We start from the raw sequence: 23,993 nt of genomic DNA on the forward strand, positions 1-23,993 counted from the left end.
CATTGTGTATATTGTGTACATTGTGTATATTGTGTACATTGTGTACATTATGTCTATTGTGTACATTGTGTACATTGTATTCATTGTGTATATTGTGTACATTATGTATATTGTGTACATTGTGTACATTGTGTACATTGTGTATATTGTGTATATTGTTTACGTTTTGTATATTGTTTACATTGTGTACATTATGTATATTGTGTACATTGTGTATATTGTGCAATGAGGGGAGACACACAAACCGTGACAAATGTCACAAAGCACTTCATCACCTCATGTCCGGGCTCAGGGGGGTGTGTGTTGGGGGGGGGGGGGGGGGGTCCACTGGGGGTCACCACATCCCCTCCAGCATCAAAACTATCCAACACAGCTCACAAATATTAATAGTAAAACCACGGCTGCATGAAGCTCGCCTGCTCTTACTTTGGGAGGAGAGACACTCCAAAACGCTGGCCTCTCCGTCACCATGACAACGGGAGGAAACGCTGGACGTTGAAGAAGAAAAGCTCCTCCCAGCTGAGGGAACATTTAGGACTTGAGGGCTTTATTAACCTTGGCAAAGTAGATGCAGATATCACATCTGGCAACCTGTATCTCTCCAAATAGAACAGTGAGACCCCCCCCGTGCAAAAATGGACTACTTGCCAGGTGTGTGTCTAAAGAGGGGACTCAACCAAAACAAAACACTTTTTTACACAATGGGACAAGTCATTATGTTCCAAACACCTGAGGTTGTGAGTTCAAACCCCAGCCAAGTCACACCAAAGCCTATAAAAATGGGACCCATGACCTCCCTGCTTGGCACTCAGCATCAAGGCTTGGAATTGGGGGTTAAATCACCCCCAAAAATATTCCCGGGCGTGGCCACTGCTGCTGCTCACTGCTCCCCTCACCTCCCAGGGGGTGATCAAGGGTGATGGGTCGAACGCAGAGAATAATTTCCCCACATCTAGTATATGTGTGTGTGACTATCATTGGTACTTTAATTTTAACAACATGACAAAAAGGGACAAGCGGTAAAAAAAAATGGATAAACAATATGTTGGGATTCGGGTTGTACGGTATACCAGTACTGGTATTGTATCGCGGCGCTAATGAAGGAAAAACGGTACTACACCCTGTTTGAAAAGTACCGGTTCCCGGGCAGGTGGTGACATTGCTGGTTTTACCAGCAGAGAAGCATGTTCGGCAGCGCACAATCACAGAGTACTCACAAGCAGACACAGAAAAGGGAGAACGGACGCATTTAGACCTAAGAAACTGACGATAAAAGTGAAGCTACAACACTAAAACGTCCTCTGATATGGCTTATCCATCCGTAGTCGGCAGTGTTTTACCTACGTCTAAAATCACTAATCCTCGCCTCCATGGCGACGAAAAAAGTGGGTTTCTTATGATGTGTATCTTTTGATCCGGCAGTGCAGGAGGATCAAAAGAGACGTCAAAGCAACAGAAAGTTGCTTTAATATAAGCAAGTGTCATTATACAGGACTGCAGTACCTGGAGGAGGTCAAGTCCAAACAAAAAAAGACACTCCTATTTTTTTACCATCAGTTTTATATTCCACTTTCCTGTCTCTGTGTGCGGTGGGGCTAAGTCAGGAGAGCACATCCTGACCAGAAAAAGGAGATGTTCCTGTGTAAGTGAAGTGAATTATATTTATATAGCACTTTTTCTCTAGTGACTCAAAGCGCTTTACATAGTGAAACCCAATATCTAAGTTACATTCAAACCAGTGTGGGTGGTACTGGGAGCAGGTGGGTAAAGTGTCTTGCCCAAGGACACAACGGCAGTGACTAGGTTGGCAGAAGCGGGAATCGAACCTGCAACCCTCAAGTTGCTGGCACGGCCACTCTACCAACCGAGTGTATGGAAAACAACTGCTTTAAGTCATAACTTAAATGTTGGGGTTGAGCTCGACAGGTAGTCTCTTCTCAAGGACAGGGCTATCCCTTTTGCATTCCAAAGTCCATTCCTACAAGAAGTGGTCCAATCCACCGCGAAAGTCAAACTAAGGGAGCATTATCTTATTTTGTGCTCAAACTGGAATACCAGGGTTTAATTCAACTTGGTGGTTTGCTTTCACCAAGACGAATATGAACATTGGCCGTATGCAAAACATAACGTGAGCTGGCATTTCATGACTGAAGCAAAACACTTTTTACACTTTTCTACTGAACAAATACACCTACAACTTATTAAATAAAAATTGTAAAATTTGTTGATCGACAGGAGGTCTGACATTTATATTTTCTCAATATTCAGTGTTTTATCCTTCATAGAAAAATGCTAAATTCCATTTAGTTTTTTTTAAGGCGGTCTGTCATAACGTTTTTAGCATTTAATCAGACATTATTGGGAGCTTTTGTATTCGTGTTCTGAAAAATAGACATACCGGCCCCCAGACACATGTTTTTCTCAGATTGTGGCCCTCGAGTCAAAAAAATGGCCCAGGCCTGGTTTAGATCCACGAAGGAAAGAAGAAAGTGAATGAATGTTTATAACTGAATACTTTTATATATGTATACACATTTTTATTCTTTTTTTATTATGTTTTTTAATAAATTAAGTATCGTTCATGACAACCTTTTTCCAAAAAATACTATAGAATGTGAAATATAACAGGATGATGCATACGTTTATTTTTTTTTTCAAAACGCTTATAAAAAAGTGGGACCCTAAAAACTTACTGTGGGACCCCATTTTTATGACTTGGGCCCCATTTTGAAAATTCCTAGCGTCACCAAAAGTGAAAAAATGCTTTATTTAAATAAATATATTATTTATAAAGTAAGTTGGAGTATCATTGGCAAATTTTCACACACGCACATACGTGTCCTCTTTTTGGGATTTCACAATATGGTAAGCCTAGTAAAGTCTGAATGTCATAAAACACTTAGCGTCATCTTTTGACATTTCTTCCACTCCCGTCCTTGCACGCTACACCGCTACATTTATTGTCATTTCCAAAAGCCATAGTAAATGCTCACATCTAGAGGGGGGGGGGGTTGCCCACATCTGAGGTCCTCTCCAAGGTTTCTCATAGTCAGCATTGTCACTGGCGTCCCACTGGATGTGAGTTTTCCTTGCCCTTTTGTGGGTTCTTCCGAGGATGTTGTAGTCGTAATGATTTGTGCAGTCCTTTGAGACATTTGTGATTTGGGGCTATATAAATAAACATTGATTGATTGATTGATTGATAGGATGCAGCTGTTTGTAATTATACATTCGACCAGCAGGTGGAGTACTGTGCCGAAGCGTGCGTTGAAGCTTCCAGAAATTCCCCAACCATCACAACTACAAAACAAACGAAGACTGAATGATGGACAACAGCAAAGAAAAGACTCACCATAGAAGTGGAAGGGACGGCGTCCACAAAGTACATCCGTACTTGACCAGGTTCTAGAAAGAATAATGTCCCTGACGCCAAAAGGAAGCATCCACCCAACTTCTGTAGTCTCGATTACAAACGTGAAACAGGTGGGGGACTAGTGCTCTTTTTAAAAAGGGAGGCGTAAAGCTGCTACAGGAAACGAGAAAACAGGAAGTGAAAGCTACAAAATAAGAGCGCAAGGCAGGAACTAAAGGATTAATACTGAAAATACTGACAAACTAAAAGAAGAAATGATCTGAAGTGACAGAGCCCCCGTTATACCCTCTAAAAACACCCAGAAACTGCCAACAAAACTCCATTAAAATGCCAAGACCTGAAAACTAAACAAATATGAGTGATATTGTTATTATTTGGGGCGGTTTAGCTCGGTTGGTAGAGTGGCCGTGCCAGCAACTTGAGGGTTGCAGGTTCAATTCCCGCTTCCGCCATCCTAGTCAATGCCGTTGTGTCCTTGGGCAAGACACTTTACCCACCTGCTCCCAGTGCCACCCACACTGGTTTAAATGTAACTTAGATATTGGGTTTCACTCTGTAAAGCGCTTTGAGTCACTAGAGAAAAGCGCTATATAAATATAATTCACTTCACAATTCACATTATAAGTGCCAACGTAGCCGGCCTATTTTAGCGGCGCACTGCTGCTATTTTCGACACACTGAACCGACAGCTGCTTCCACTTTGTCTCAAACTGTGAAAAGTAATTTCTATATTAAAAAATCATGCATCTCTCACCTGGTAGTAGACAAAGGTGGCCACGGTCTGACAGGCTGGTCAACTTCCACGTCCCAGAAGTGGCCAAAAATACACAAAATGACGCTTGTTGCAGCAACTGTTTTTAACCCTTCTTGAGAATTGCGATTAATTCTTCATCCAAACGGAATTATGTGAGCTTCTTGTCGGTTGGCATTCCAGCAAAGTGGAACAATTACAATAAGTGTTTGTTTTGGTATGGTTTAAAATGGTTAGTTTGTATGTTTACAATAAAGCTGCATTCACCCGGCTTCTAAAAGTTATTGCTCATCCTCTTTGTGTTCGGGCTCAAAAATATAAGGTTCTCCATCAATATTTTTTCCAAAGTAATCATTGTTGGCTCTCACAAAGTCTGTTTGATGAGCATTGTTGTTGATGGGGAAGGGATCTTTGGTTCCTAGCGCGACGTCACACGACCACGTGACTTGCTTCCTCGTTATCTGGGATTGATACTATTTGGATCTATTTATTTATTTGCAAACTTCAGAAGTTTTTAGGTGTCATAAATCAGACATATATGATGAGAGCTTTAATATAGAGCAAACATAACAAAAGAAAAAAACATTTGCAACTTTGGAAAACTACAAAAAGCAAAACAATTTACAATGTCAGAAAATATTAAGAAGACAAAACAATTCACACATTAAAATGATCGCCTTGTGGCAATCATATAGAGCGAAACAAATGCACAACTTCAGAAAACATTAACAAAAGGCAAAATAATTTACAACCTTACAAACCACATTAACAAAAGAAAAAAACATTTACAATTTGTGAAAACACATGAACAAAAAGCGAAACAATTGACAATTTCAAAAAACACATCAATAAAACAAAACAATTCCCTCATTGAAATGAATGCCTTGTGGCAATCACACAGAGAGCGAAACAAATCTACAATTTCAGAAAACAAACAAAAAGTGAAACAAATTTACAATTTTAGAAAACATATTAACAAAAAAATAAAACCAATTTACAATTTTAGAAAAAAAACAAAAAGCCAAACAAATTTACAATTTCAAAAACCATTAACAGAAAGCAAAACAAATTTACAATTTTAGAAAACATATTAACAAAAACCTAAACATATTTATAATTTCGAAAAATATATGAACAAAAAGCGGAAAAAAAAAATTCAGTCAACATAAAAAGACGAAACAATTTACAATTTCAGAAAACATTAATAAGAAGACCAAACAATTCACACATTCAAAGGAATGCTTTGTGGAAATCACACAGAGAGACATTTACTATTTCACAAAACAATAACAAAAAGAGAAACAGATTTACAATTTGATAAAACATATTAACTAAAAGCAAAACATATTCACAATTTTGGAAACCGTATTAACAAAAAAAAAAAAATTTACAATTTCAGAAAACAAACAAAAACCAAACAAATTTACAATTTTAGAAAACATATGAACTAAAAGCAAAACATGTTTACAATTTCAGAAAACAAACACAAAGCAAAACAAATTTACAATTTTGGAAAACGAACAAAATGCAAAACAAATTTACAATTTCAAAAACCATTAACAAAATGTGAAACAAATTAAAAACTTTAGAAAAAATATGAACAAAAGGCAAAACCTATTTAAAATTTTGGAAAACATATCAACACAAAGCAAAACAAATGTACAATTTCAGAAAACTAACAAAAACACGAAGCAAATTTACAATTTCAGAAAACATTAACAAAAAGCAAAACAAATTTACAATTTTGGAGAACATATCAACAAAAAGACAAGTAAATGTACTTTTTCAGAAAATGAACAAAACGCAGAACAAATTTACAATTTCAAAAACCATTAACAAAAAGTGGAACAAATTAAAAACTTTAGAAAAAATATTAACAAAAGGCAAAACATATTCAGAATTTTGGAAAACATATCAACACAAAGCAAAACAAATGTACAATTTCAGAAAACTAACAAAAAAACGAAGCAAATTTACAATTTCAGAAAACATTAACAAAAAGCAAAACAAATTTACAATTTTGGAAAACATATCAACAAAAAGAAAAATAAATGTACATTTTCAGAAAATGAACAAAACGCAAAACAAATTTACAGTTTCAAAAACCATTAACAAAAAGCAAAACAAATTTGTCCATCCATCCATTTTGTACCGCTTGTCCCTTTCTGGGCCGCAGGGGCTGCTGGAACCTATCTCAGCTGCATTCAGGCAGAAGGCGGTGTACACCCTGGACAAAACAAACATCTCTGGGCCAACACAGATAGACAGACAACATTCACACACTAGGGACCATTTAGTGTTGCCAATCAACCTATCCCCAGGTGCATGTCTTTGGAGGTGGGAGGGGCCTATCCCCAGGTGCATGTCTTTGGAGGTGGGAGGGGCCTATCCCCAGGTGCATGTCTTTGGAGGTGGGAGGGGCCTATCCCCAGGTGCATGTCTTTGGAAGTGGGAGGGGCCTATCCCCAGGTGCATGTCTTTGGAGGTGGGAGGGGCCTATCCCCAGGTGCATGTCTTTGGAAGTGGGAGGGGCCTATCCCCAGGTGCATGTCTTTGGAGGTGGGAGGGGCCTATCCCCAGGTGCATGTCTTTGGAGGTGGGAGGGGCCTATCCCCAGGTGCATGTCTTTGGAGGTGGGAGGGGCCTATCCCCAGGTGCATGTCTTTGGAGGTGGGAGGGGCCTATCCCCAGGTGCATGTCTTTGGAGGTGGGAGGGGCCTATCCCCAGATGCATGTCTTTGGAGGTGGGAGGGGCCTATCCCCAGGTGCATGTCTTTGGAGGTGGGAGGGGCCTATCCCCAGGTGCATGTCTTTGGAGGTGGGAGGGGCCTATCCCCAGGTGCATGTCTTTGGAGGTGGGAGGAAGCCGGAGTACTCGGAGGGAACCCACGCAGTCACGGGGAGAACATGCAAACTCCACACAGAAAGATCCCGAGCCTGGGATTGAACCCTGACTACTCAGGACCTTCGTATTGTGAGGCAGACGCACTAACCCCTCTGCCACCGTGCTTCCCAAAACAAATCTACAATTTTATAAAACATATCAACACCCAGCAAAACATATTTACAATTTCGGAAAACATATTAACAAGAAGCAAGGGGGAAAAAAATCAGTAAACATAAAAGAAGACGAAACAAGTTACAATTTCAGAAAACATTAACAAAAAGCTAAACAAATTTCCAATTTTGGAAAACATATTAACAAACAGCGGGAACGAAAATAAGATAATCAGAAAACATAAAAGAAGACTGTCAGAGTTAGATTGTGACGAACCCCAAGATGCATAGAGGGAGGCAGGCATGGAGTCAGAAAAGATGATTTAATTCAAACTGAACAAGAACGAACAAAAGGGGTTCAAGCAAAAGCGTGCACGTGGGCGGATAACAAACTAAGGGAGCTTGCATGGGAGCTAGAAAACAAAAAGGAGACTTAGCATGGAAGCTAGCAAAAACAAAAAGGGGCTTAGCGTGGAAGCTAACGGGTAGCGAGCAGGAAAACAGAAGTCGTATTTGTAAAATGAAAGAACAAACTGGAAGCAGGGAACAAAAAACAGTAAGCTACAAACATCAAACGAATATAGCTTACCGCTACGCTGCAAGGACACGACAAGGTACGACACCATAGGAGCAGTAATATATGACATGAGAGCGACAATAATCCAGCACTGAATGGAGGAACAAAGCAGGTAAAATAGGACCAGGCTGATTAACACCAGGTGTGGCCAGGTGCCAATCAGCCGCAGCTGAGGAGAAACAAAGCACTCAGGGAGACAAACAGAAAGCAATATTGTAGACCACATTTACATGACATCACCGCTGGCTAATCTCACTTAATTCTAGGTCCAAGAGAAACTGTTGGTAAGTGAAAGGGTTAATCCCGGGTTCCCGGTTTAAACCCAGGTGCACTGGCTGCAACCCCCAGGCTTTACAGTCTGCATCCTGGGAAGACTTTTAACAAGCTCGAGATGGATCCCCAAAGTCTATAAAAGTCAGTGGTCCTGGGTTTGACTCGCTCCCGTCCGTCTGGTCTGACCTTGTAAAACTTAACAGGTCTCTGGCGGCACCTTAGTCCACTTGCTGTTCTACGGCTGCTGTGATTGGAGGCTCCGGGCTGTAAAGAACCGGGTGGTTGGGTGAGGACTTCCTCTTAGGTCGAGTCCATGGAGGCCTGCTTCTGGTCCGCACATGCTCCTGTGCCTTAATGGAGACCTGAAAGACCGAGGGTTGTGACGCCGTCACTGCGAACATGAGTGAGGAGACTCGGACTCTGAATACTCACCCTGACGGGATTTGAGTTCAAAGTGTGACCAGGTTTTTGAGCAAATAAATGGCATACTAGTAACTAGTGTGGACTTGTGGCCTTTTTACACCAGTTGATCTGCCGTTTCTTTTATTTTTCTCCTCTGTCCCACTCTCCCTTGTGGAGGGGGTCCGGTCTGGTGGCCATGGATGAAGTACTGGCTGTCCAGAGTCGGGACCCAGGATGGACCGCTTGCTGTGTATCGGCTGGGGACATCTCCGCGCTGCTGATCCACCTCCGCTTGGGATGGTTTCCTGCTGGCTCTACTATAGACGGGACTCTCACTACTATATTGGATCCACTTTGGACTGGATTCTCACGTTTATGTTAGATCCACTATGGATTGGACTTTCACAATATCATGTTAGACCTGCTCGACATCCATTGCTTTTAGTCCCCTGGGGGGGCTTGCCCACATATGCGGTCCTCTCCAAGGTTTCTCATAGTCATCATTGTCACTGTCACCAACATCCCACCGGCGTGAGTTTTTCCTTGCCCTTATGTGGGCTCTACCGAGGATGTTGTTGTGGTTTGTGCAGCCCTTTGAGATTTAGGGCTATATAAATAAACATTAATTGATACATTCAGGTAAATCACTAATCCTCGCCTCCATGGCGACAAATGAAGTAAGTTTCTTCCAAGTATCATTATCACTGCAGGACGAGGAAAAGCTAAACATGCTTTCCTACACACTGACACGCGTCAAAATGTAAACAAACGCCATGGGTGGATCTAGACCTGACATCCACTGTAATGATAAGTACAGGCACGTATCTAGTCGATACTACTATGATTACGCCGATATTTTTTGGCATCACACCATCTTCTTTTATTTAAAAACAATGTATATTATGTTTACAAACTCAGGACATACATCCCTGGACACATGAGGACTTTAATTATGACAAATGTATGATACAGTTACTACTTGGTATCAGATCGATACACAAATGTGTGGTATCATCCAAAGCTAATGTAAAGTATCCAAACAACAGACGAATAAGTGATGATTACATTTGAACAGAAGTGTAGATAAAACATGTTAAAACAGAAAGTAAGCAGACATTAACAGTAAATGAACAAGTAGATTAAAAATTCATTTTTACAGTTTGTCCTTTATAATGTCTACATAATGATAAATGACACAATATGTTACTGCATACGTCAGCAGACTAATCAGGAGCCAGTTGTCAAAGTTAGTTGGTGACGAACCCCAAGATGCAGAGAAAGAGGCAGGCATTGAATAAGGAAACATGATTTAATCTTTAAATACTAAAACAAGAACAAAACCAAAATGGTACAAACAAAAAGCGCGCACGATGCGGATAACAAACTTGGCTACGAACCGCTACCAAATATATCTTACCGCAACGCTGCATTGACACGACACGACAGGTAGCAACGACAATAATCCAGCCCAGAGTGGAGGACAAACCAGGTCTAAAATCGGAGCGGGCTGATTGACACCAGGTGTGGCCAGGTGCCAATCAGCCGCAGCGGAGGGGAAACAGCGCCCAGGGAGAAACACAGGAAACAGACAAAATTAAGAGCGCTGACAGGAAATACTACACACACACACAGAGTAAAAAACTAAAACACAAACAAACTGTTAGGGGCCAGTTGTCAAAGTTAGCTGGTGACGAACCCCAAGATGCAGAGACAGAGGCAGGCATTGAGTAAGATAACATGATTTAAACTTTAAATACTAAAACAAGAACAAAACCAAAAGGGTACAAACAAAAAGCGCGCACGAGGTGGATTACAAACACACTTGGAAGCAGGGAACAAAAGACAGTAAGCTACAAACCGCTACCAAATATAGCTTACCGCAACGCTGCATTGACAAGACACGACAGGTAGCAACCACAATAATCCAGCCCGGAGTGGAGGACAAACCAAGTCTAAAATCGGAGCGGGCTGATTGACACCAGGTGTGGCCAGGTGCCAATCAGCGCCCAGGGAGAAACACAGGAAACAGACAAAATTAAGAGCGCTGACAGGAAATATTACACACCCAGAGGAAAAAACTAAAACACAAACAAACTGTTAGGGGCAAGCCTGACACCTGTGTTTGTTTACTGAACATTCTAGTGAAGTGAATTATATTTATATAGCGCTTTTCTCTAGTGACTCAAAGCACTTTACACAGTGAAACCCAATATCTAAGTTACATTTAAACCAGTGTGGGTGGCACTGGGAGCAGGTGGGTAAAGTGTCTTGCCCAAGGACACAACGGCAGTGACTAGGACGGCGGAAGCGGGAATCGAACCTGCAACCCTCAAGTTGCTGGCACGGCCACTCTACCAACTGAGCTATGCCGGCCCATACTAGACAAGTTGTCGAGTATGTTCACTATTTTATTTAAGGACTTAACTGCAATAAGAAAAAAAAATGTTTAATGTAGCCTAAATTTGTTGTTAAAATAAAGCCAATAATGCTATTTTTTGTGGTCCCCTTTATTTAGAAAAGTACCGAAATGTATCAAAATCATTTTAGTACCGGCACCAAAATATTGGTATCGTTACAACATTAATTCCTATTTGGCGTCGGTTCCCCTCTTTGCAGTTGATGTAAAATAAAATTCTTCTCCTTCCACACGGCGAGCACACGATCATTTTCGAGCAGACTGGATTAAGACTTTCCCTCTCGGATCAACACAGCTGAAAAGCCTCAGATGTTCTCACCATGAACTCATCTTTAAGCCCCGTGAGCGGAAACATCTGCGCCACCACTTTCCACTCAGATGCTTGATCAGGAGTGGGCCGCACACACATGTGGACACACAGCCGGTCACTCTGTTGAGTGACGGCACACGGGGATGGGGGGGCGCCCACGTCGCGCTTGTCATTTCTTCCGCTCATGTGTAAATATGAGTCGAGTGAAAAGGGGGCGGAGCAGACGCACCCAGCAGGGTGCATGATTAGGCTGTCGATGCATCTCATTATCATGGCCGCTCATCAACATGTGAGAAAAATCCCACCCCACCGCTCCTTTTTCCTTCCTCTGCAGCCTGCATTTCACACACTCCCTTTTTCACCAAAAAAGGCCAGATTTATTATTCTCGCTTTCCCCCGTAGTCGCCATCAGCCTTAAAGATGCCCGCCCTGCCTCCGTCACATCAAGAGACTCAGTGAGGGGAAAAAAGACCAAAATGCTTTCAGATTTGACTCCCTGAGGTTTGTTGGACTGCTGCAGGGTTGCAGGGTATACCAGTATTAGTACAGGACCGCGGTACCAATGAATCATTTTTGGTACTATACCGCCTCTGAAAAGTACCTATCCCGCGTCTTCGTCACGTCCTGACATTGCTGGTTTTACGAGTAGAGGAGCATGTTCGGCAGCGCATAATCACAGAGTACTGACAAGCAGACACAGTGTGTAGACAGAAAAGGGAGAACGGACGCATTTTGGCCTCAAAACTGACGATAAAGGTGAAGTTATAACACTGAAACACCCTCAGGAAGAGGTGCTTCAAGACATGGCTAGCTAGCTAGCAGCTAACGTCTTTTAAATCACTAACCCTATCTTAAAAGTATCGTCCCTGCAGGACTAGTACAGGACCGCGGTACCAATGAATCATTTTTGGTACTATACCGCCTCTGAAAAGTACCGATCCCGCGTCTTCGTCACGTCCTGACATTGCTGGTTTTACGAGTAGAGGAGCATGTTCGGCAGCGCATAATCACAGAGTACTGACAAGCAGACACAGTGTGTAGACAGAAAAGGGAGAACGGACGCATTTTGGCCTCAAAACTGACGATAAAGGTGAAGTTATAACACTGAAACACCCTCAGGAAGAGGTGCTTCAAGACATGGCTAGCTAGCTAGCAGCTAACGTCTTTTAAATCACTAACCCTATCTTAAAAGTATCGTCCCTGCAGGACTAGTACAGGACCGCGGTACCAATGAATCATTTTTGGTACTATACCGCCTCTGAAAAGTACCTATCCCGCGTCTTCGTCACGTCCTGACATTGCTGGTTTTACGAGTAGAGGAGCATGTTCGGCAGCGCATAATCACAGAGTACTGACAAGCAGACACAGTGTGTAGACAGAAAAGGGAGAACGGACGCATTTTGGCCTCAAAACTGACGATAAAGGTGAAGTTATAACACTGAAACACCCTCAGGAAGAGGTGCTTCAAGACATGGCTAGCTAGCTAGCAGCTAACGTCTTTTAAATCACTAACCCTATCTTAAAAGTATCGTCCCTGCAGGACTAGTACAGGACCGCGGTACCAATGAATCATTTTTGGTACTATACCGCCTCTGAAAAGTACCGATCCCGCGTCTTCGTCACGTCCTGACATTGCTGGTTTTACGAGTAGAGGAGCATGTTCGGCAGCGCATAATCACAGAGTACTGACAAGCAGACACAGTGTGTAGACAGAAAAGGGAGAACGGACGCATTTTGGCCTCAAAACTGACGATAAAGGTGAAGTTATAACACTGAAACACCCTCAGGAAGAGGTGCTTCAAGACATGGCTAGCTAGCTAGCAGCTAACGTCTTTTAAATCACAAACCCTATCTTAAAAGTATCGTCCCCGCAGGACTAGTAATAGCTAAACATGCTTCACTACATACCAAAGCACCCGCATCAAAATGTAAAAAAAAAACATGGGTGGATCTACACCTTACATCCACTGTAACGATACCAAGTACAGTAGCGTATGTAGTCGATACTACTATGATTACGTCTATTTTTTGGCATCACAACATCATATTTCGCTTTTAAAAAATGTATAGTATGTTTATAAATTCAGGAAATACGTCCCTGGACTCAGGAGGACTTTGAATATGACCAATGTATGATGCTGTAACTACTTGGTATCGCGTCCATACCTAAGTTTGTGGTATCATCCAAAACTAATGTCAAGTATCAAACAACAGAAGAATAAGTGATTATTAAATTTTAACAGAAGTGTAGAAAAAATATGTTAAAATGGAAAAGAAGCAGATATTAACAGTAAATGAACAAGTGGATAAATAATTTTTTTTTTTACAGTCTGTCCTTTATAATGTTGAGAAAATAATAAGTGTATAAATGACACAATATGTTACTGCATATGTCAGCAGACTAATTAGGAGTCTTTGTTTGTTTACTTACTACTAAAAGACAACTGGGGTTTCTGCTCCGCCGCTCCGAGTCTGTGGAACGCTCTCCCTGACCACCTGAGGGGCACCACAGACTGTGGATGCTTTTAAAAAAAGGCTTAAAAACCCTTCTGCTTTTATTTAAAAAAATCCTTTTTTTTTTTTAGATATATGCATACTAGTTTTAGCTGTTAGGCTGTTCTAGTTTTTATTTTTATTATCATTTTATTTTTGTATTTTTAATACACTGTAGGACTTTGAGGTTGTTTACTCAATGTAAAGTGCTTTTTACAAATAAAATCTATTATTATGTTCACTATTTTAAGGACGAAATTATAATAAAATAATAATGTTTAATGTAGCCTAAGATTTTTTTCATTAAAATAAAGTCTATAATGCCATTTTTTGTGGTCCCCTTTAAATTTAGAAAAGTATCGAAATTAATTTTAGTCCCAGTACCTGTCATGACCCGTGGTCCGGATCATGTTTTGTATTTTCTGTTAGTTTTGGACTCCTTTGGTTCCTGTTTGTGCACAATCTGAGTGTGACCATCTGTCACTTCATTTCTGTTGGTTTTCGTATTTACTTCAGTTCAGTGCTCTTATTTTGTTAAATTTCCTGTTTATTCCGCGGAGCACTGTTTTCTCCTCACCTGTAGTTGATTGGCAGCCGGTCCGCACCTGCTGCCAATCAACATATGTCTATTTTTGTTTTCACTCGAGCACTCCTCAGTGCTCCAAGATAATTCTCTGTTTGGAACTTCTGTTTGCAAGACTGCTTCGTGTTTTTGTTTGATGATAATTAAAGTCGTCTTACCTGCTCTCAGCTCTCCTTGTTCTTGCATCTTGGGGTAACAAAACGGCAGCCATGTGTTTTTCCTGACACTGAGTTTGTTTGAATTGTCATGGTTGCTCATTGTGTTCACCTGTCTCTGATTAGTGCTCGGGAAGCAGATGAGCACTAATCAGAGACAGGTGAACACAATGAGCAACTATGGCAACCAAAACAAACTCAGATTGTGCACAAACAGGAACTAAAGGAGTCCCAAAACTAACAGAAAATACAAAACATGATCCGGACCAAGGATCCTGACAGGTGTCAGGTTCTAACACTGGGAGTCTAACACTGTTCTCCTCCAGGACCAGGAGGCGTGTGGGTCGGATCACAGCTGACTCTTCTCCCCCTGGGCACAAAATATTCTCCCGTCTCCCCTCAGGCAGGAGACTACGGTCCATCCAGACCCACACCTCCCGCCATCTAAACAGTTTTTTCCCCTCGGCCATCAGACACGTGAACAATAACAGGATCTGATAGCTCAGTTACAGCTCATGTTATTCTATTCTGTCTTATATGTCTTTTATGTTGTACGATTGTTCTCAAACAATGGCAATAAAAACGTTTCTGATTCTGATGACATCTATTAAACAGACAAGAAGCAAGGAACCATGCAGAGACAGAGTTCAAATTAGCTCATGAGGAGAACGCATGGAGCTGAACACTTCGTCACAGTCTCGCCCTACGCTCTAAGGCAGTGGTCCCTAACCACCAGGCCGCAGAATAATTTTGTATTAATTTTAAATTTTTATTAAATCAACATAAAAAACACAAGATACACTTACAATTAGTGCACCAACCCAGAAAACCTCCCTTTTTCACGACAAAAAAAAATATATAAAAATGAATCACCCCCCACCCCACGCCCGCCGGGCTGCGCGGAAAATTATCAAGCGTTGACCAGTCCGCAGCTACAAAAAGATAGGGGACCACTGCTCTAAGGTACAGCTCCCGCGTCCCTCTATTTACTCAGGAGTTCCACAGTCAACATCACTGAGGCCGCTTCTAAATCGAGTGGTCACATATATTATGCAAAGCAGGTCCAGGACACACAATACGTGACGGAATGTGCTGTGATTCCGCCTTGTCTCGGCGTCGTCTGCTTGCTGTCGTCTTATCTGCGTTGAGGTCATTGAAGTCCTTGGCTGTTAGCCGGCTAAAACAACAATAACATCTGCGGCTGACGCCACCCATTAGAAATTAAATGTTGTCCTTGCACAGATAGAAAAGCTGTTAGCGGTGGCTGTTTTTGTGCCAAATTTGCTACACGTGCAAACTGAGTAAGATAAGATAAACTAAGAGTTATATTGTTTACAAAGTTGGGGAATAGGTCTTTGGACCCAGGAGTGCTTTGGGGGTTGGGGGGGGCAAAAAAGGCAAAGGATTTGAATGAGAGTCCATTTGCAATATTGCCAAGAGATGAGGATCAGCAGAGTTCCATTAGCTGCTGCAATAGTTAGTGAGCGGAGGCAAGTGGCTGCAGGTCAGTCAGTGTCCTGCGCCTCATTTCCTGCTCAGCAGCCAGACCAAATCCAGGCCTCAGAGGACAGAGACTCCCTCCGCATGATTGAGGGAGATAAGACTAAGAACCAGTGCCATGCCTCCATGGCCTGTGGAGAGCTCAGAGAGCAGGACTGATGTCTTTCCTCCTGGATGAACACTTTCTGCTCTCCCGCAACTCTCTGCAGATAATGACATCAATTTAATGATAGAAATGCTGACAACTCTGCGTGTCGTGTTCCTTCCCAACTATCACCACTTTAGAAACACGTGTCAGCTTGTTATTGCAGCTGAGTTAGCAGATATACTGTAGAGGCAGTGGTGCACACACCTGTGGCCCCACATTCTGGGGCGCCCTACTCAAGACTCCTGGGGAGGCCCCCAATCTCCCCCTAAACCCAATGTCGCCGCCACACACGCACGCACACACACACACATACACATACACACACACACACACACATACACACTTGGTATTTTAACACGCACTGAGAAACTAATCATTGCATGGATTTGGTATAAAACAGTCTTTTTTTTAAACATGCTGAGACCTTAATTAGGTTTTTGACTTCAACTGAGGGGATTAACATATCTAGATAAACCCTCTAAATAATTTGATTAAAACAAATATTTTGTGTGTGTGTGTGTGTACATATATATATATATATATATTTATATGTACATATGTATATGTACATATAAATATAAATAAAGTACATATACAAATATGAATACATTTGTTTTTATATAAAATATTTGTAATATATGTATATATACAAATATAAATAAATAAGTGTGTGTGTGTGGGTATATATATATATATATATATATATATATATATATAAATATATATATACATATATATGTGTGTATATATACATATATACATATGTACATACACATATAAAGTTCATATACAAATACATTTGTTTTAAATATTTGTATATACATATTTATACTTATATACACATATAATTTTGGGTCTTTAACCCAGTTTAAACCAAAGTTTAACTCGTCTTGAACCAAAGTATGAACCTCACTTCCTATTGTTGTCTCTAAAAGGGTCTTGTTACAGATTTTAACTCGGTTTGAACGAAGTTTAACTCAGTTTGAAACAAAGTATGTCATCTAACTTCCTGTTGTCATGTCTTAAAAGGTCTTGTTTGTGTCTTTAACCCAGTTTAAACCAAAGTTTAACTTGGTTTGAACCAAAGTATGTCACTTAACGTCCAATTGTCATCTCTTAAAGGGTCTTGTTTGGGTCTTTAACTCGGTTTGAACCAAAGTTTAACTCAGTTTGAAACAAAGTAATGATCTAACTTTCTGTTGTCGTCTCTTAAAAGGTCTTTTTTGGGTCTTTAACCCAGTTTAAACCAAAGTTTAACTCGTCTTGAACCAAAGTATGAACCTCACTTCCTATTGTTGTCTCTAAAAGGGTCTTGTTACAGATTTTAACTCGGTTTGAACCAAACCATGTCACTTAACTTCCCGTTGTCGTCTCTTAAAAGGTCTTGTTAGGGTCTTTAACTCGGTTTGAACCTAAAGTATGTCACCTAACTTCCGGTTGTCGTCTCTTAAAGGGTCTTGTTAGGGTCTTTAACTTGGTTTGAAACAAAGTTGAACTCAGTTTGAACCAAAGTATGCCATCTAACTTTCTGTTGTCGTCTCTTAAAAGGTCTTTTTTGGGTCTTTAACCCAGTTTAAACCAAAGTTTAACTCGTCTTGAACCAAAGTATGAACCTCACTTCCTATTGTTGTCTCTAAAAGGGTCTTGTTACAGATTTTAACTCGGTTTGAACGAAGTTTAACTCAGTTTGAAACAAAGTATGTCATCTAACTTCCTGTTGTCATCTCTTAAAAGGTCTTGTTTGTGTCTTTAACCCAGTTTAAACCAAAGTTTAACTTGGTTTGAACCAAAGTATGTCACTTAACGTCCTATTGTCATCTCTTAAAGGGTCTTGTTTGGGTCTTTAACTCGGTTTGAACCAAAGTTTAACTCAGTTTGAAACAAAGTATGTCATCTAACTTTCTGTTGTCGTCTCTTAAAAGGTCTTTTTTGGGTCTTTAACCCAGTTTAAACCAAAGTTTAACTCGTCTTGAACCAAAGTATGAACCTCACTTCCTATTGTTGTCTCTAAAAGGGTCTTGTTACAGATTTTAACTCGGTTTGAACCAAACCATGTCACTTAACTTCCCGTTGTCGTCTCTTAAAAGGTCTTGTTAGGGTCTTTAACTCGGTTTGATCCTAAAGTATGTCATCTAACTTCCTGATGTTGTCTACTAAAAGGTGTTGTTACAGATTTTAACTCTGTTTGAACCAAACCATGTCACTTAACTTCCGGTTGTAGTCTCTTAAAGGGTCTTGTTAGGGTCTTTAACTTGGTTTGAAACAAAGTTGAACTCAGTTTGAACCAAAGTATGTCATCTAACTTCCTGTTGTCATCTCTTAAAAGGTCTTGTTTGGGTCTTTAACCCAGTTTAAACCAAAGTTTAACTCGTCTTGAACCAAAGTATGAACCTCACTTCCTATTGTTGTGTCTAACAGGGTCTTGTTACAGATTTTAACTCGGTTTAAACCTAAAGTATGTCACCTAACTTCCGGTTGTCGTCTCTTAAAGGGTCTTGTTAGGGTCTTTAACTTGGTTTGAAACAAAGTTGAACTCAGTTTGAACCAAAGTATGTAATCTAACTTTCTGTTGTCGTCTCTTAAAAGGTCTTTTTTGGGTCTTTAACCCAGTTTAAACCAAAGTTTAACTCGTCTTGAACCAAAGTATGAACCTCACTTCCTATTGTTGTCTCTAAAAGGGTCTTGTTACAGATTTTAACTCGGTTTGAACGAAGTTTAACTCAGTTTGAAACAAAGTATGTCATCTAACTTCCTGTTGTCACCTCTTAAAAGGTCTTGTTTGTGTCTTTAACCCAGTTTAAACCAAAGTTTAACTTGGTTTGAACCAAAGTATGTCACTTAACGTCCTATTGTCGTCTCTTAAAGGGTCTTGTTTGGGTCTTTAACAAGGTTTGAACCAACGTTTAACTCAGTTTGAAACAAAGTATGTCATCTAACTTTCTGTTGTCGTCTCTTAAAAGGTCTTTTTTGGGTCTTTAACCCAGTTTAAACCAAAGTTTAACTCGTCTTGAACCAAAGTATGAACCTCACTTCCTATTGTTGTCTCTAAAAGGGTCTTGTTACAGATTTTAACTCGGTTTGAACCAAACCATGTCACTTAACTTCCCGTTGTCGTCTCTTAAAAGGTCTTGTTAGGGTTTTTAACTCGGTTTGAACCTAAAGTATGTCACCTAACTTCCTGATGTTGTCTACTAAAAGGTGTTGTTACAGATTTTAACTCGGTTTGAACCAAACCATGTCACTTAACTTCCCGTTGTCGTCTCTTAAAAGGTCTTGTTAGGGTTTTTAACTCGGTTTGAACCTAAAGTATGTCATCTAACTTCCTGATGTTGTCTACTAAAAGGTGTTGTTACAGATTTTAACTCGGTTTGAACCAAACCATGTCACTTAACTTCCGGTTGTAGTCTCTTAAAGGGTCTTGTTAGGGTCTTTAACTTGGTTTGAAACAAAGTTGAACTCAGTTTGAACCAAAGTATGTCATCTAACTTCCTGTTGTCATCTCTTAAAAAGTCTTGTTTGGGTCTTTAACCCAGTTTAAACCTAAGTTTAACTCGTCTTGAACCAAAGTATGAACCTCACTTCCTATTGTTGTGTCTAACAGGGTCTTGTTACAGATTTTAACTCGGTTTGAACCAAACCATGTCACTTAACTTCCCGTTGTCGTCTCTTAAAGGGTCTTGTTAGGGTCTTTAACTCGGTTTAAACCTAAAGTATGTCACCTAACTTCCGGTTGTCGTCTCTTAAAGGGTCTTGTTAGGGTCTTTAACTTGGTTTGAAACAAAGTTGAACTCAGTTTGAACCAAAGTATGTCATCTAACTTTCTGTTGTTGTCTCTTAAAAGGTCTTTTTTGGGTCTTTAACCCAGTTTAAACCAAAGTTTAACTCGTCTTGAACCAAAGTATGAACCTCACTTCCTATTGTTGTCTCTAAAAGGGTCTTGTTACAGATTTTAACTCGGTTTGAACCAAACCATGTCACTTAACTTCCCGTTGTCGTCTCTTAAAAGGTCTTGTTAGGGTCTTTAACTCGGTTTGAACCTAAAGTATGTCACCTAACTTCCGGTTGTCGTCTCTTAAAGGGTCTTGTTAGGGTCTTTAACTTGGTTTGAAACAAAGTTTAACTCAGTTTGAACCAAAGTATGTCATCTAACTTTCTGTTGTCGTCTCTTAAAAGGTCTTTTTTGGGTCTTTAACCCAGTTTAAACCAAAGTTTAACTCGTCTTGAACCAAAGTATGAACCTCACTTCCTATTGTTGTCTCTAAAAGGGTCTTGTTACAGATTTTAACTCGGTTTGAACGAAGTTTAACTCAGTTTGAAACAAAGTATGTCATCTAACTTCCTGTTGTCACCTCTTAAAAGGTCTTGTTTGTGTCTTTAACCCAGTTTAAACCAAAGTTTAACTTGGTTTGAACCAAAGTATGTCACTTAACGTCCTATTGTCATCTCTTAAAGGGTCTTGTTTGGGTCTTTAACTCGGTTTGAACCAAAGTTTAACTCAGTTTGAAACAAAGTATGTCATCTAACTTCCTGTTGTCATCTCTTAAAAGGTCTTGTTTGTGTCTTTAACCCAGTTTAAACCAAAGTTTAACTTGGTTTGAACCAAAGTATGTCACTTAACGTCCTATTGTCATCTCTTAAAGGGTCTTGTTTGGGTCTTTAACTCGGTTTGAACCAAAGTTTAACTCAGTTTGAAACAAAGTAATGATCTAACTTTCTGTTGTCGTCTCTTAAAAGGTCTTTTTTGGGTCTTTAACCCAGTTTAAACCAAAGTTTAACTCGTCTTGAACCAAAGTATGAACCTCACTTCCTATTGTTGTCTCTAAAAGGGTCTTGTTACAGATTTTAACTCGGTTTGAACCAAACCATGTCACTTAACTTCCCGTTGTCGTCTCTTAAAAGGTCTTGTTAGGGTCTTTAACTCGGTTCGATCCTAAAGTATGTCATCTAACTTCCTGATGTTGTCTACTAAAAGGTGTTGTTACAGATTTTAACTCGGTTTGAACCAAACCATGTCACTTAACTTCCGGTTGTAGTCTCTTAAAGGGTCTTGTTAGGGTCTTTAACTTGGTTTGAAACAAAGTTGAACTCAGTTTGAACCAAAGTATGTCATCTAACTTCCTGTTGTCATCTCTTAAAAGGTCTTGTTTGGGTCTTTAACCCAGTTTAAACCAAAGTTTAACTCGTCTTGAACCAAAGTATGAACCTCACTTCCTATTGTTGTCTCTAAAAGGGTCTTGTTACAGATTTTAACTCGGTTTGAACCAAACCATGTCACTTAACTTCCCGTTGTCGTCTCTTAAAGGGTCTTGTTAGGGTCTTTAACTCGGTTTAAACCTAAAGTATGTCACCTAACTTCCGGTTGTCGTCTCTTAAAAGGTCTTTTTTGGGTCTTTAACCCAGTTTAAACCAAAGTTTAACTCGTCTTGAACCAAAGTATGAACCTCACTTCCTATTGTTGTCTCTAAAAGGGTCTTGTTACAGATTTTAACTCGGTTTGAACGAAGTTTAACTCAGTTTGAAACAAAGTATGTCATCTAACTTCCTGTTGTCATCTCTTAAAAGGTCTTGTTTGTGTCTTTAACCCAGTTTAAACCAAAGTTTAACTTGGTTTGAACCAAAGTATGTCACTTAACGTCCTATTGTCATCTCTTAAAAGGGTCTTGTTTGGGTCTTTAACTCGGTTTGAACCAAAGTTTAACTCAGTTTGAAACAAAGTATGTCATCTAACTTTCTGTTGTCGTCTCTTAAAAGGTCTTTTTTGGGTCTTTAACCCAGTTTAAACCAAAGTTTAACTCGTCTTGAACCAAAGTATGAACCTCACTTCCTATTGTTGTCTCTAAAAGGGTCTTGTTACAGATTTTAACTCGGTTTGAACCAAACCATGTCACTTAACTTCCCGTTGTCGTCTCTTAAAAGGTCTTGTTAGGGTCTTTAACTCGGTTTGAACCTAAAGTATGTCACCTAACTTCCGGTTGTCGTCTCTTAAAGGGTCTTGTTAGGGTCTTTAACTTGGTTTGAAACAAAGTTGAACTCAGTTTGAACCAAAGTATGTCATCTAACTTTCTGTTGTCGTCTCTTAAAAGGTCTTTTTTGGGTCTTTAACCCAGTCTAAACCAAAGTTTAACTCGTCTTGAACCAAAGTATGAACCTCACTTCCTATTGTTGTCTCTAAAAGGGTCTTGTTACAGATTTTAACTCGGTTTGAACGAAGTTTAACTCAGTTTGAAACAAAGTATGTCATCTAACTTCCTGTTGTCATCTCTTAAAAGGTCTTGTTTGTGTCTTTAACCCAGTTTAAACCAAAGTTTAACTTGGTTTGAACCAAAGTATGTCACTTAACGTCCTATTGTCATCTCTTAAAGGGTCTTGTTTGGGTCTTTAACTCGGTTTGAACCAAAGTTGAACTCAGTTTGAACCAAAGTATGTCATCTAACTTCCTGTTGTCATCTCTTAAAAGGTCTTGTTTGGGTCTTTAACCCAGTTTAAACCAAAGTTTAACTCGTCTTGAACCAAAGTATGAACCTCACTTCCTATTGTTGTGTCTAAAAGGGTCTTGTTACAGATTTTAACTCGGTTTGAACCAAACCATGTCACTTAACTTCCCGTTGTCGTCTCTTAAAGGGTCTTGTTAGGGTCTTTAACTCGGTTTAAACCTAAAGTATGTCATCTAACTTCCGGTTGTCGTCTCTTAAAGGGTCTTGTTAGGGTCTTTAACTTGGTTTGAAACAAAGTTGAACTCAGTTTGAACCAAAGTATGTCATCTAACTTTCTGTTGTTGTCTCTTAAAAGGTCTTTTTTGGGTCTTTAACCCAGTTTAAACCAAAGTTTAACTCGTCTTGAACCAAAGTATGAACCTCACTTCCTATTGTTGTCTCTAAAAGGGTCTTGTTACAGATTTTAACTCGGTTTGAACGAAGTTGAACTCAGTTTGAAACAAAGTATGTCATCTAACTTCCTGTTGTCATCTCTTAAAAGGTCTTGTTTGTGTCTTTAACCCAGTTTAAACCAAAGTTTAACTTTGTTTGAACCAAAGTATGTCGCTTAACGTCCTATTGTCATCTCTTAAAGGGTCTTGTTTGGGTCTTTAACTCGGTTTGAAACAAAGTTGAACTCAGTTTGAACCAAAGTATGTCATCTAACTTCCTGTTGTCATCTCTTAAAAGGTCTTGTTTGGGTCTTTAACCCAGTTTAAACCAAAGTTTAACTCGTCTTGAACCAAAGTATGAACCTCACTTCCTATTGTTGTGTCTAAAAGGGTCTTGTTACAGATTTTAACTCGGTTTGAACCAAACCATGTCACTTAACTTCCCGCTGTCGTCTCTTAAAGGGTCTTGTTAGGGTCTTTAACTCGGTTTAAACCTAAAGTATGTCATCTAACTTCCGGTTGTCGTCTCTTAAAGGGTCTTGTTAGGGTCTTTAACTTGGTTTGAAACAAAGTTGAACTCAGTTTGAACCAAAGTATGTCATCTAACTTTCTGTTGTTGTCTCTTAAAAGGTCTTTTTTGGGTCTTTAACCCAGTTTAAACCAAAGTTTAACTCGTCTTGAACCAAAGTGTGAACCTCACTTCCTATTGTTGTCTCTAAAAGGGTCTTGTTACAGATTTTAACTCGGTTTGAACGAAGTTGAACTCAGTTTGAAACAAAGTATGTCATCTAACTTCCTGTTGTCATCTCTTAAAAGGTCTTGTTTGTGTCTTTAACCCAGTTTAAACCAAAGTTTAACTTGGTTTGAACCAAAGTATGTCACTTAACGTCCTATTGTCATCTCTTAAAGGGTCTTGTTTGGGTCTTTAACTCGGTTTGAACCAAAGTTTAACTCAGTTTGAAACAAAGTATGTCATCTAACTTTCTGTTGTCGTCTCTTAAAAGGTCTTTTTTGGGTCTTTAACCCAGTTTAAACCAAAGTTTAACTCGTCTTGAACCAAAGTATGAACCTCACTTCCTATTGTTGTGTCTAACAGGGTCTTGTTACAGATTTTAACTCGGTTTGAACCAAACCATGTCACTTAACTTCC

General features: G+C 39.9%; 1 protein-coding gene across 2 annotated transcripts in view; it reads right to left on the reverse strand.

Annotated features, from left to right (window-relative positions):
- The window catches only part of LOC133562861 (tetraspanin-18B-like), a 231,359-nt gene extending 227,872 nt beyond the window's left edge, over positions 1–3,487 (reverse strand). Inside the window, exon 1 of one of the 2 annotated variants that reach the window (XM_061916664.1) lies at positions 3,353–3,487. The gene's annotated coding sequence lies outside the window, so the exon portion shown is untranslated. The remainder of the gene's footprint in view (positions 1–3,352) is intronic. The other variant, XM_061916667.1, reaches the window with a different exon arrangement.
- Between the last annotated feature and the right edge of the window lie 20,506 nt (positions 3,488–23,993).

Source organism: Nerophis ophidion, linkage group LG12 (assembly GCF_033978795.1).
Source record: "Nerophis ophidion isolate RoL-2023_Sa linkage group LG12, RoL_Noph_v1.0, whole genome shotgun sequence".
Lineage (NCBI taxonomy): Eukaryota > Metazoa > Chordata > Actinopteri > Syngnathiformes > Syngnathidae > Nerophis > Nerophis ophidion.